Here is a 13072-nt window from a genome sequence, read left to right on the forward strand (position 1 = left end):
TTAAAGCAAGTATTGGATGCACAGATAAAGAAGCACTCTGAAACATTCTCAGCTAGTGACTTTAAGCTGTGAATTAATAGTTCTTCTGCCTGTGCATATTGATATCCTTCAGCACAGTGAAAATAGATTTCCTTTTCACACTGATATCTCCAGAAATTTCAGAAAGTTGGATTCTTCGTGTGCATTTTTTTCCCCTCCATTTACTACCTACAATTACCAGAGGGCCAGCTGAGTTGAAAAGTCTGTTGAAATCTTCCTTCTTGGTCTAATAAAATTAGTGAGACATGTTGAAACACCCAGAATCACAGGCAAGGATGTGCCCCATGTTGTGCCTCAGGAAAAACGCAAAGTGCAACAGAGAGCATATCTGGCTGCCTGAATAGCAATTCTGATTGTGTCACTGGCCCTCTGTAGCTTAAACAAATAATTGAATCCTGCTTTCTCAGTTCTCTGTGTGTGAATAATTACGATGAGAATCGTCCCTCAGAAGGCTTGTGATGGGGAGTAGATCAGCAGCACAAGATGAATACCGAGGGGCTGTTCTTCCAATCCTGACTTGTCAGCTTTGGCTGGTTGCCCACTCAGAAGTCCATTCTTAAAAATACCACCAAGAAACAGGCAGTCTCCTTTTTTAATTCCTGTCTCTAGAGCAATGCATGCATTTGTAGTGGAGACTACAAATGAATTAATGTGCATGTGGGACTGGGTGTAATCTTGCTCTCTGAAGAGATCTGCTTTTATGCAAGAGTACCTGCACATCGTTCTTGGCACATCTATTTCTGTAGGGAGAACTGTAAAGTACATGGAATTCCGCGTGTAAAAACTCCCATTGTCTTCAGTGGTTTATGAATCAGGCCTAAGGAAGAAAAAGTCATGGTAAATTCTGAAATCTGATGCGTTTCAAAGGAGAAAATTTAATTTGCTGCAGATGATCACCTTTTTTGGGCTTTATAGCAAAGCTGTTGGATAGAAATGTAATATTATCATTTTTAAAAAATCTGATGCTTCAGAATTAAAAACAAACATAACTCTTTCGTAATTATGAAGCTTGCTCTTTGGCAAACTACAATAGAATTTGATGTTATTTAAATAAATTAACACTGAAATGTGATATCAGAATTATTTAAAACAATCTGATATAAGCTGGCAACCAAAGGTCATTCTGACCCTTTGAGTTTTCTGGATTCTAATTTTTCTTCTTCTTTCTTTAGCACCAATTTGTCCTTAGTGACAGAATCTTACAGAACTTACTCCACTCCAGTTCACAAATCTCATTGAGAATGCTGTCTTCCTGTAAATCACATTTGTTAATGAAATCATGTTCTTGACAAATACCGTACAGTTAATTTTATCAAACTTTTCGGTATGTTCTTTTGTTTTAAGTGTCCTCTACTTGCGGGACATACATCTGCTTTACTAGACTTTTGAAAAATAGTTGCTCAATTCCAGCTTTGATCCAAGGTCAATTTTGCTGCTAAACCTTCTTTGGTGGTTACCTGATTGTGACTGCTCCATGAGTGCTACTGTAGTAGCAGGGATTTTATCATAAACTGCTGAAGTTGCAGCACTAGAGAAAAAATTGCACTCTCTCACATTGTCTTTTTATAATTTAAATTTGGTTTGAAACGCCGTGCCGCAATGCTTCCTTCTCAAGTCTTAGGGCTGCTACAGAGCTCTGCTGTGGAATTGGCCTCAACAGCTAGACTATTTTCTTTGCATTAATAATGAAAGAAGAATAACACAAACTGAGCCTTCTTCAAGCATGCTTGGAAATGAGGGCATGACCCTTTGGATTCCCAGGTTAGAAAGCTGCATAAGCTCAAAACTGCGATAGTGCTGGATCAGCAGTTTAATAATCTTAACAGTGCATTTGTTTCACTCTTAACTGTGGCAGAACTGAGTCCAACCCACATTAGTAGATCAGTGTTTAATTTGTGTGCAGAGTAGCTTGGTTTTTTGATGTTACGGTGTTGACTGACTGTGATTTTTTAAGTAGTAAAATGCATTGCAGAGTGCAGCATTTGTTATCTCTGATTTCAGTAGTTTTCTAAATTTCATACACTGCTCAGATAACAAACCTTCTGTGAGCATGAGCTGTGGACAGGAAGAGTAGGAAAATCAGTTGTTCCGCTTCTGTTGTGTGTTAACAAAGGGATTACTGAAAGTATATTTGGTACTTGATTTATATCTAATCAATTCTGTTCTTGTCATGGAATCTCCAAGTGCATCTAGAGCTTCACCCCTCCTGCTAGAGCTCCTTCACAATCTGCTCTGAAGAGTTGTGGGTTTTTGTTGTTATGGTCACCTTGGCGCAGATATCTGCTAATTGTTCTCTGTCAGTCAGTTGTCTAAATAATTTACATTGTAACGGTCTCAAAGGACTCTCCAGCTGACAGGTCTGATTTAGAGTAGTGCAGTCTGTGTTGCACAAAAAAAAAAAAAGGCCTTTCTCTTTCAATTTTGCCCTTTCTTCTCTGTTTTATGGCAATATATCTTGTTTGAGGTATCCCTTTTTTCAGTGATACTTTATTTGATACTGTCATCTAGATGCAAACCGTTCCTTGCAATATCAGTTACCTTGCCAAGCTTTCTTCCTCTGGTGATAAGTTTTATCTCCTGATATGCTCACTTGTCTTCTGCGTAGACAGATGTGCTCCGGGTGTTCCAGTTAATTGTGTTTGCTGGTAGAAACATTATCTGAAGCAGTGGATTTTAGACCACTTCTGTTTCAATAAGCTAATTGTAGTTATTACATTCATCCAAATAGGTCTGTTTTGGTTGGAGCTAGCCTAAATAGCTAATAACGAAGGTTTAACCCCTTTAGGTAGTCAGTCTTAAATAATAAAATGTATCAAAATTGCAAGCTGTATATAAGCAGTCTGTAAATAGATAAGAGATTTGATATGTACAATAAATGTTATATGTAAACTTTGTTTATTTTGTGTGTGACAGTGAAGGATATAGATTCAGAATAATACTCTTCATTGTTTCCGACTAGCAAAAATGCAGTAAGCCAATACTAAATGTAAACAGTGTTACAGGTTTCTTTTTTTTTCTGTTGTGGAATGTCTCCCTGATCAGAAATGAAATTCTCTGCATTAGAGAGATGTGCTGTAATTATATGGGCTATTGAACATTATAGAGCACAGTTGTTGATAGGAGTTAAGTTCATGGCTGCTGTTGACTTCAGTGGCTCCTGCAATGTTTTGTTTCTAATGTCAAGCTGTGTAAGGAAGAATGAGAGCCTTAATTCAGTTTCCTAGCATTCAGGGTACAGGGAAAGCTCAGTCTGATGTGAGCTTCTTCTCACAAATTACATAGGGAAAGGTGATACCATTTAAAAGGCGTATTGATTTAATATTGCCACCTAGGTGCAAATTAGCATGTTGATACACTGATGCATCATTAGATGAAAATTGCTGTTGTTTCTCAAGCTCCTCAGGAGAACATTCTACCTAGTTAATGGTATTGTCTCTTGCCTGTGTGTTAGTCAGGGAAATGATCTCTCAGAGTCCTTAGTTTGAATTTGTTTCTTCCAGGCTGGAAATATATTTATCTTCTTGTAACAAACAAAGGATAGTGAAATACAGAGCCCATGTATTCAGCCTTCACTTGGTACAAGAGGAGTGGGGAGACCCAGATCAAAATCTGTTTTGTACCATTAATGAAATGGCAGTCAACAGAAGGAACGCTTGAACTAGAGTAGAACATGACAAAAGTAGAGAGCTCTACCTCTCTGTATCTGTTGTATCAGTGTCACACCTACTGTTTTCTGGTTCTGCACTCAGTTAAGGAATACTGAGGCTCTAAGGCTGGATGGCACGTCAGCCCTGCTCTGTATCTGTCCCTCTTTTCCTTCTTTTCTTTCTTCTGAATCTCTCTCCCATATTGCTGGGAGAAAACGCAGTGAAGGCTAACAGGTAAAAAGATACCTAAGTGGCTGATTGTGTCATGGAGGTGATTATATTTCCCTCCACTATCTCTGTAAAATATTCCCTTACTCATGCCACTTTGCCTATATTGCAGTTTACTCATCTCTCTTGCTGAAGCTCTTCCCTCTTCCTCAGAAACCGATTGGTCTTCCAAGGTTTGTCCTTCTACCCCACTGATGATGCTCACGGTTATGCATTTGAAGTATCTGTACTGTGTCATTTCAGTTGCAAAAGCAAGGCAAGCTGATGGCTTACATTTGTTTCTTTCAAATCTTAAGTCACCTTGGTCACAAGGAATTACAAAACAGTGCAGCTATTGTATTTATTCAGCTTACATATGTATTACTGCTGATGTGTGGCTGTTGTGTATAAACTGTGCGGACAAAGCCTTGCCATCTACTTAAAAACTAAAATCAAGCTAGCAGGCATGGTGTAGCTACAGTGACTTCTTTACTCAGAGAAGTAACATAGGAGATTGTTATGTAGGGGAAGGGAGCTTATTCAGTGCACAGTAATTTTCCATTAGTGTTGTACTATTCAGTATGTGTTTTGGCAATTCCTTTTCTTTTTTTTGTGTGCTGCTAGTCAGTCACTGACATTTGTTTTCCTAGTGCTGTAACCTCAGGCCTGGAGGCTTAACTCACATTGCAGTCAACTGTCATCACTCAGCAACAAAACAAACTTCTGCTTAAATGGGTAAGCATTGTTGAATAAAATGTGTGGGGCCTCCTAATCATCAAAAGAATGAAAGATAGAGCTGCTTCATTGACCCTCAGAGGAATTGCCAAGAATCAAGAGCACTGTTAGCAAGCTCTAGTAAGTGAAGTGAAGTGCAAGAGAAGACACCTCTGATTTCTGCCTGAGACTGTTTGGTTGCCGTTCTGATAAAGTCAGTTGTGCTTACCAGTGTATGTTTTATACACTGTGTCGAGTCAAACAAGAGCACATACACAGCTTACAGAGCAAAGCTGTGAGTGGTTTCTACTGCCAGTAGTTCACTCTGGATTGCTCTCTTTCCCTATAACGCTAAAGACTACTTAAAGAAAACAGTATTTCTTGGGGATCCCAAGTTAATATAGCACCATTGAAGTTCCTCTTAGTCCTCATGCAAAGCTTTACAGTCCATTTAGTGTACAGCATATATCACCTTCAGGATTTTGAGTTGTTCTTGCATGGAGTCTGGAAAGTAAGGCCCAGCCTGGCTGTCATGAGCAGTCTTTTACAGCCAGGGCTTAATGCTTATGGTTAATGTGAATTGAGAGCTCTGTGATCTGGCCTACAGCATGCTGTTTGCAGGCAGTGTTGTACTGTATCAAGGAATAAGGTGAACTGAATTTGTTACCATCAATAGAAAACATGCTTTGCTATTGTCTGAGCAGATTTTTTTTCCTTGTTGGTAACTTTGGAGCTTCAAATCTTTATTTGTAGTATCCAACACTATTCTCTGTCTGTTTATGTTGTTGAATTAAATCATGAACTTTGTGTTAACATTCCTGAGTTTGGGAGACGAGTTCATCTTCAAAGCTGCCCTTCAAAAACAGCTAAAACCATAAGGTGTTTCAGAGCAGTTTGTGTAAATGAGCTTTGAGCTATAGAATCATTCTGAGAAGATCCTTTTGTTCGTCTTCTTGACTGAGGTTTGTCCTCAAATTAGATTTTGTAGGAACTTATAGATGAATCTCTTAGAAATTAACTTACACTCTATGTGCACAGGTATATTCTCCAGGTACATGTTCTAATGTTTCTATGTATCAACTAATACTTTCAGTGACATCTTTCTGTTGTATTCCAGTCTTGCTCATTGGTCACAATCTGAAGTTGATTATCACTTCTGAAATAACTTAGAATTTTTTTTCCTGTGAATTCATTTCCTTGACTTTTTGGTAGTGCAACTCCATGATGTGTATGCATTACCAAAAGGTGCACATAGATGATATGAAAATACCATTGAAATAAGCAGGTCTAAACAACTGAATGGTGTTCACAGAATACTTTCCAAGACATGCCCAGCTGTGTCTGTAAATAATACTGAATCCGTTTATGTTAATTGTCTGTCAGTTGAATTTAAATTAATACAATAATTTAATGTTTGTCACATTTGTTTAGCTTTTTTATTTAGTTTTCAAGGGATTTGCATGAAATAGGTATTTTAATTTAGACTAATGAAGTAACAGTAAATTATCCCTTTGTCTTCAGTGTTTGCCTACAGATTTGATTTCTGCAGTTACTGGCATGAGAATATTGATGAAAGCCAGTAAAATAGATTAGAGAATGAAACCATGAAAATAATTGTTTTAGTATTTATTTTTAAGTTTCTCAACTGATGTTGTTGATAACCTGTTGGATTTTTTTTTCCCCTCATTTTTATATTAGTGGAAAATTAGTGGGCCAACTATATGCTGGGAAACTGTGGTCCAGAACTACTTGCTGATAGTGATTCCAGAAGTTCAAGTTGGGTTTCTCTTGCTCAGGAAAAAGTACTTATTTTCTTTTTAGACGTCGTAGATTGTCATCTCCCCAAATTTGTCATTTTAGATGTCAAGATTTAGTCTCCTGTCATGCACATCTGATATGTAATGTGTTTTTTTTTTTTTTTTTCTCAATTTGAAAGGGAGATGAGAACTTAATCATGTCTCTTTTGATGCAGTAACTTTCTGGCTGATTATACCATGTAAATAAGCATCCACAGGACAAAGGGCATGCAGAAAGGATGAAATGTCTCTATAAAAAAGCTGTTATCTCTTTTCACTGTGAAATAGATGTTAGATGTACCATTTTGTAGCTGCCTTTGGACAGCTATGAGTTATTGGGGAGTGTTAAACCAAAATAATAATTTTTATATCCTAGTGTTAACTGTAATGATTAAATCTACAGGTGTTCTCATTTTATTATAGCATGTTTTAGTAATCAAAGATTTTTATGCTGAGACCCTGTAAAGATTATGTAATTATCAATATTAAAAAACAAAGATGTTAATTTTGAGGCCCACTCCAATTTGAGTTAATTGCAGTGCTATGGAAGCTACTATTCATAAGACCTATTTGCATTTTTTTGCAGCTACAGCCGAGCTATTTGTTAGCTATGTCTTAGTCTACCCTCTTAACTATGCTTGTTGTGAAACCTGAAAGTACATCTATCTGCTTCTGCAGTTCTCTGTGGTAACAGCCTGTTTTTGTTGGCTCAGTGTTAGGGATGGGTAGGACTGGGTGCTCTCCAAAGGTCTCTCCCAACTTATTTTGTGATTCTAAGATATGCATTTGGTACCTTTATCCCTTCTGTGTAAATTCTTAGTAGTAATGCAAGAAGTCTTGACATGACAACATCTTTTATTCTAAAAAATGTCCATACCTCAAAAGAGAAGTTTATCTTTCCTCTGAATGTTTCTGATTCAGTGTGTCTTATTTCTTGCTGAAATTCAGAGTCCCATTCAACCAGTAACCTACTGCCCACAAACTGGAAAAGCAGATCCAGGGTGGTGAAAGCAACTTGAGCTAAATGGCTCAACTCAAATGAAGTGCTGAAAGAGCAGATTTTTGCACTTAAAATCTTCTGAATTGGCTGTTGATCAGCTGTGCTGTTTGCTGGAGAGGTTACAGTCAACTCAAATTAAAAATTTTGGAATTGTTTTGCTGCTGGAAGTGTAAGTATAGAAGTTTGGTATTAGAACAAGAATGTAGTAGATAACGTAGAGATTCAGATATGATTTTGGGAAGTGGTGGGTTGTTTTTTTCTTTTTCCATAGAATCAAAACTAAATCTGTTCTGTCACCCCTAATTACTGGGGGGCAGTGACGGACAAGAAAAGATACCCAGCTCCTCAGGAAGAAAAACAAATGAATTCAGTGAATTTGCACCCTGTAACAGCAATGTTCTGGCTTTATAGAGAAAATGCAAATAGAACTTGCCAGAACAGACTATTTAGTTCAGTTAAGTATATCAGATCCAAGCAGTGTACATAGCACAATAGGTGAGGAAATGGTTTTATAGTATGATTTTTATATTGGCCTTTCATGATATGACCGGCTTCATGGATGGACTTACTAGCTACCTGAATAAAGGCTAACTTCCGTATTGCATAAAAAAAAAAAATGATTATGAATGGACTATGTGTATAATGAAGAATAGAGTTCACTACTTTTGGCAGTGAAGTTCTGTAGGAAAAGTTGTGATTGCTGCTATTATCCAGGAAGGTGGTGAGTGTGTTGTGTCCAAATGTTTGGGTAGATTCAGTTCTTAGGGTGGTTTAGGCCTTTTGATGTATTGAAAAAATAAAATACAGAAGAACCACCATTCGATAGGGTGGATTAGAATGCAAATCAAGTCTTGTTTGAGAGTGACATTTAGTGCTTGCCAAGAGTGTGAAAGCAATTTAGAAGATAATGCCCTGTTTGTACCTTGGAGAGCACTTGTAACAGTGTGGGTTAGCAGACCTCTGGCCTTTGTTTCTGTAGAGCTGTTCTCACTGTCTGCACCTTAATGAACTGTGTGATTGGTCGGGCCATGGCTGAGGAGGCTGTCCTGGACATGTTCATTTCTAGGTTGAGGACAGGTACGGTGCATAAGCTCAAGAAAGTGTGTTTATCGGATGAATAAGTAATAGGGATTTGCTCCATAATGCTGGTGGAAGGGTGGTTGCTTTGTAAATGTCTATTATCAGAAGAATCAGCAGTCTTGTTGCTTTACTTGCATAACTTCCCATTATTTTCCCCATGTCTCAATCAGTTAGTTGTGTGCATTAAATAGAGTTTCCACAGCTCTATCTCAGAACATGAAGTTAGAGTCTATACCTAGCTTCTGGCCTACTTTATTTCTGCAGTTAGGCTGAAAGCTTCAGAGAAAGGATAACTGCACGTGAAATGTGGTTTTAGAACAGTAGAATATTATGAGTTGAAAGGGACCATGAGGAACATTTGAGTCCAACTCCTGGCTCCACACAGGACCACCAAAACAAGAAGCAATCATTTGTTACACAATTCCAGATGAGATTCCAAGATAAAATGGTGTGATACTAAAATTCTACTTATAAATAAATAAATAAAACCTATTAAACTGCTGACAGGTGTCCTCTTGTAGGCCAGACCAAAATGAGATAGTTACAGTTTACAGAATGAGAGAAATACTTTCTGAATTTTTCATAAGGGATCTCCTGATTGTATACTGTTCAAGGGTGCAAATACTTTTTTTACAATCATTTACAGTCTAGTCTTAGGGGAATCTTCAGTGATGGAACATACAAGACCTGAAAGGAAATTAAAATCTTTCATTGCCAATACATGTAGACAGAGTAAACAGGGCAATCAAAGCCTAGATACCAACCTGTAGGGGGGAAATAATGTAGAAAATAGGTTCATAGTTCAGTGCTTAGACTTTGATAATTCAACAACTGTTTTTATTTTTCTGATGCTAATAACTCTCGCAGAGAGATACAGCATATGGAGAACCATGCATGTGAAGTTCTATCTGGTAGATGTTTCCCTTGGTATTTTCAGTTTTCTGGGTACAGAGTCCCACATGAAAGGCCAAATGCTATAGTTTCAAAGTACTGTTTAAAAAATGGCATTAGGCAGATCCTGCTTGATGTTTATCTATGTGGAGTTTTAGGGCCTGTGAAATATTTCATGGCAGGTGAAGATTGAAGGTGATGCTGTAGCCTATGCTTCTTGCTAAATAAAGTTGTTTTAAATCTGTTGCTTTAGGTTTAAGAATGTTTGCTTTATTGAATATTTGTACATTTAATTCAAGTGCTACTAATTTTTTTGGTCAGATATTAACAGTGAAGCTCACTGAGAAAAATTGCAGTTCCTTATAATTGGCTAATACATTTCCATCTCATAAAACTAAATTTAAAGAAGTCTCTTCTAAGCTGTTGTGAACTGAGTTATCATGCTGTTAGTATGCTGGTTAACTTGAAGTTTTGTCATAGCTCAGGCTTCTCTAAATGTATTTGTTTTTCTAGGTGCATGTCAAATGGTTTCCATGTAGTAAAAGAATGAGATAGAAAACAGAATAGAAAACTTGTTCTTAAATCAATTTTGCCTTTTTCTCTTTCATTCTTTTTATTTCCCAATGTGTATATGTTGTTCTCTATAGTAACAAACACAAATGGAGTTCCAACTTGAGTTTTGATTACATCAGTTCAGTTCTCACTGAGAGGTGAAATGGAAATAAATAGCTGTCACTTCACTCACGTTAGTTCATTAGAGTTCAGAAAATGTTCTTGTAAATAAAAATTCAGGGATTAGAAAGTTCTATTTTTTAAGTAAAAAGAGAATATAATTTCTTTTAAAATAGTACTGGAGACTTTTCCACATAAATGGACTTTCACAAGGTAGAATATTTTGATTTACCTAGTTGTGCTACGCCATTGCATTTACTTGCGTTTTGATTTGTAACTGTCCTGTGATATATTAAAATATTCTTTTCATCTTTCAGAAGAGTAGATACAGGAAGTAAATAATAATCTGTTAAAGATAGGGCAATATTAATGTCTAGTGTTTAAAGCTGTTGATTACGAGGGTTTATTTTGCCAAGTTGTCTGAGTACTTCTGGTGCAGCTGAGACAGACTATTTATCACTGTGGACAGCGACTGACTTCTTTGACAGTTTTGGTTGCTATTTCTGTATTGGTGTGTATCAGTGCTAAGTGGATGCTGAATATATTACAGATCAAAATCATGCTGTTTTACAGTAGAATAAACAACAGAAATGTGCAAAATATGCTTAATGCAAGAAATGAAACAAGCCATGTTCCCTAGCCTTATCATTTTTAATTAATGGAACCAGATTATTTACTGTGTAATAATTTTTCATGTTATCTACAGTCATATAATCCTAGAATGGCTTAGGCTGGAAGGGACCTGAAAGCCCAATTTATTCCTGCTACCTGGGGCTGCTCACAGCCCCAACCATCCTTGCCTTGAGCACCTCTAGGGATCAGGCATCCACAGCTTCTCTGGGCAGCCTCTCATCACTCTAAGTAAAAGATTTCTTCTTAACTTAAATCTCCTTTGCTTTAGTTTTAAAGCTATTCCTTCTCATATTCCTCTTTTTATAAGCTCCCTTCATGTACTGGAAGGCTGAACCAAGGCCTCCCTGGGGCCTTCTCTTCTCCAAGTTAAGCCCAACTCCCTCAGCCTTTCTCCATAGGAGACGTGCTCCAGCCCTCTGATTGTCCCTATGGCCCTCCTCTGGACCCACACCAACAGCTCTGCATCCTTATGCTGGGGGCTCTGAGCCTTGGTGCAGTACTGCAGATGAGGCCTCACAAGGGCAGAGTAGAGGGGGACATTCACCTCCCTCACCCTGCTAGCCAGTTCTCTTTTGATGCAGCCTAGGGTGCAGGTGACTTTCAGGGCTGCAGTTGCACACTGCTGGATCATGTCTAGCTTTTCATCCACCAGGACCCCCAAGTCCTTCTCAGCAGGGTTACTGTCAAAGATTTCTTTTCCCATCTGTGCTCATACTTGGGATTGCCCTGTTGACCCTCATTCTGTTCATGTGGGCTCACTTTTCAAGCCTGTCCAGGTTGCTCCAGATGGCATCCCTTCCTTCTGCTCTATCAACTACGCAACTCAGCTTGGTGTCATCAGCAAAGGTACACTCAATCTCATAGTATGTGTCATTGATAAAGGTGTTAAATAATATTGATCCCAAGACTGGTCCCTGGAACACCCTGGACACCAGTTCTGTCTGGTGTCTAATTGGGCATAGGGCTGTTGACCACAACTGCAATGGATTACGGCCATCCAACCAACTCTTTATTAAAAATAATCCAGCCTTTAAATCCATATTTCTCTGATTTAGAGATAAGGATGTGGTGTGGGACATAAGGATGTCAAAGCCCTTGCACAAATTCAGGTGAATGGCATCTGTTGCCCTTACTTTGCTCCATTATAGAAAACCACCAGGTTGGTCAGGCATGATCTGCCATTGGGAAGCTATGGCTGTCTTAAATTGCCTCCACATCTTGTATGTGCCTTAACATGTCATCCAGGAGGATCTGCTCTGTGATCATAGGATGATTTAGTTTGGAAGGTATGTTGAAAATTAGGTAGTTCCTACAATAATTTTGCCCAGAGAAGTGGTGGAGTCACCACCACTGGAGGTATTTTAGGGATGTGTAGATATGGCACTAAGGGATGTGATTTAGTGGTGGACTTGGCAGTGTTAGGTGACGATTAGATGACATAGATGATCTTGAAGGTCTTTTCCAACCTAGATCTTTCTTTGATTCTATGATGTTCATTCTTATACTGCAGAAATAACCTCATCCCTTGAGAAATCCCCTCCACCCTTTTTTTTTTTTTTAGACCAAATCTGCTGATGATTTCTTGCACTAATTCTTAACTGTTAATAGGTTGTTTTAAGTGTCGTCTACTGTAGAAGCTTTGATCTATACTGTACAGAGATGCATCTAAGCAGTGGTGTGACTTGCACACACAAGTGGCTATTTCTCTGGAGGAGGTATTATACAGACTCAAGATCTTTAATTTTTTTGACTGATGCCTACATATGTATATTGCTTTCAAGTAACACACAAAACACACCTGAAATATGTTCTTGAATTTGTTTCAAATTTTTGAGAGTTTTGCAAGTATTTGTGATTACGTGAAACCTATATTTAGTGGCTATTATTGAAATAGCGTTCTCAGAAACATTTTAGGAATCATTTAATGCCTAAAGTTATGAACTTGGAATGTAAAATTATCATTTCTCTTCACATAGAGAAATGCCTTTTTGAAGTGATGAGGAAAAAAATATACTCATCAAAATCTGTCGTACAAATTCTGCAATACATAGTCATCAGTGCTGATAAACTTAACCTGTCTTTTCTAAAGGTCTAAATATATTTCTGGGAAATCTAATTTTTAGTATTCAGGAGGATATAAGGTTAAAAAATGTTCTTAAATTGCTCTTTCATGCTAATATGTCATGGAAGCATATCCTGGCAAGAATTTTTGTTTTATCCACATGAAGTCACATATTGTGTTTTAAATGACTGGAATCAAGTCTGTACTAGCTCTGTATCCTTCATTCCATTTATTTATTTCTACTCTGAGCTGAAAACTCCAACTTGAGTTGGAAACTTGTAGCTAACAATAATGACATGCATATAATGTTCAGTCATAATACATGTATACT

The sequence above is a fragment of the Meleagris gallopavo genome, chromosome 12, assembly GCF_000146605.3.
Source record: "Meleagris gallopavo isolate NT-WF06-2002-E0010 breed Aviagen turkey brand Nicholas breeding stock chromosome 12, Turkey_5.1, whole genome shotgun sequence".
In the NCBI taxonomy this organism is placed as follows: Eukaryota; Metazoa; Chordata; class Aves; order Galliformes; family Phasianidae; genus Meleagris; species Meleagris gallopavo.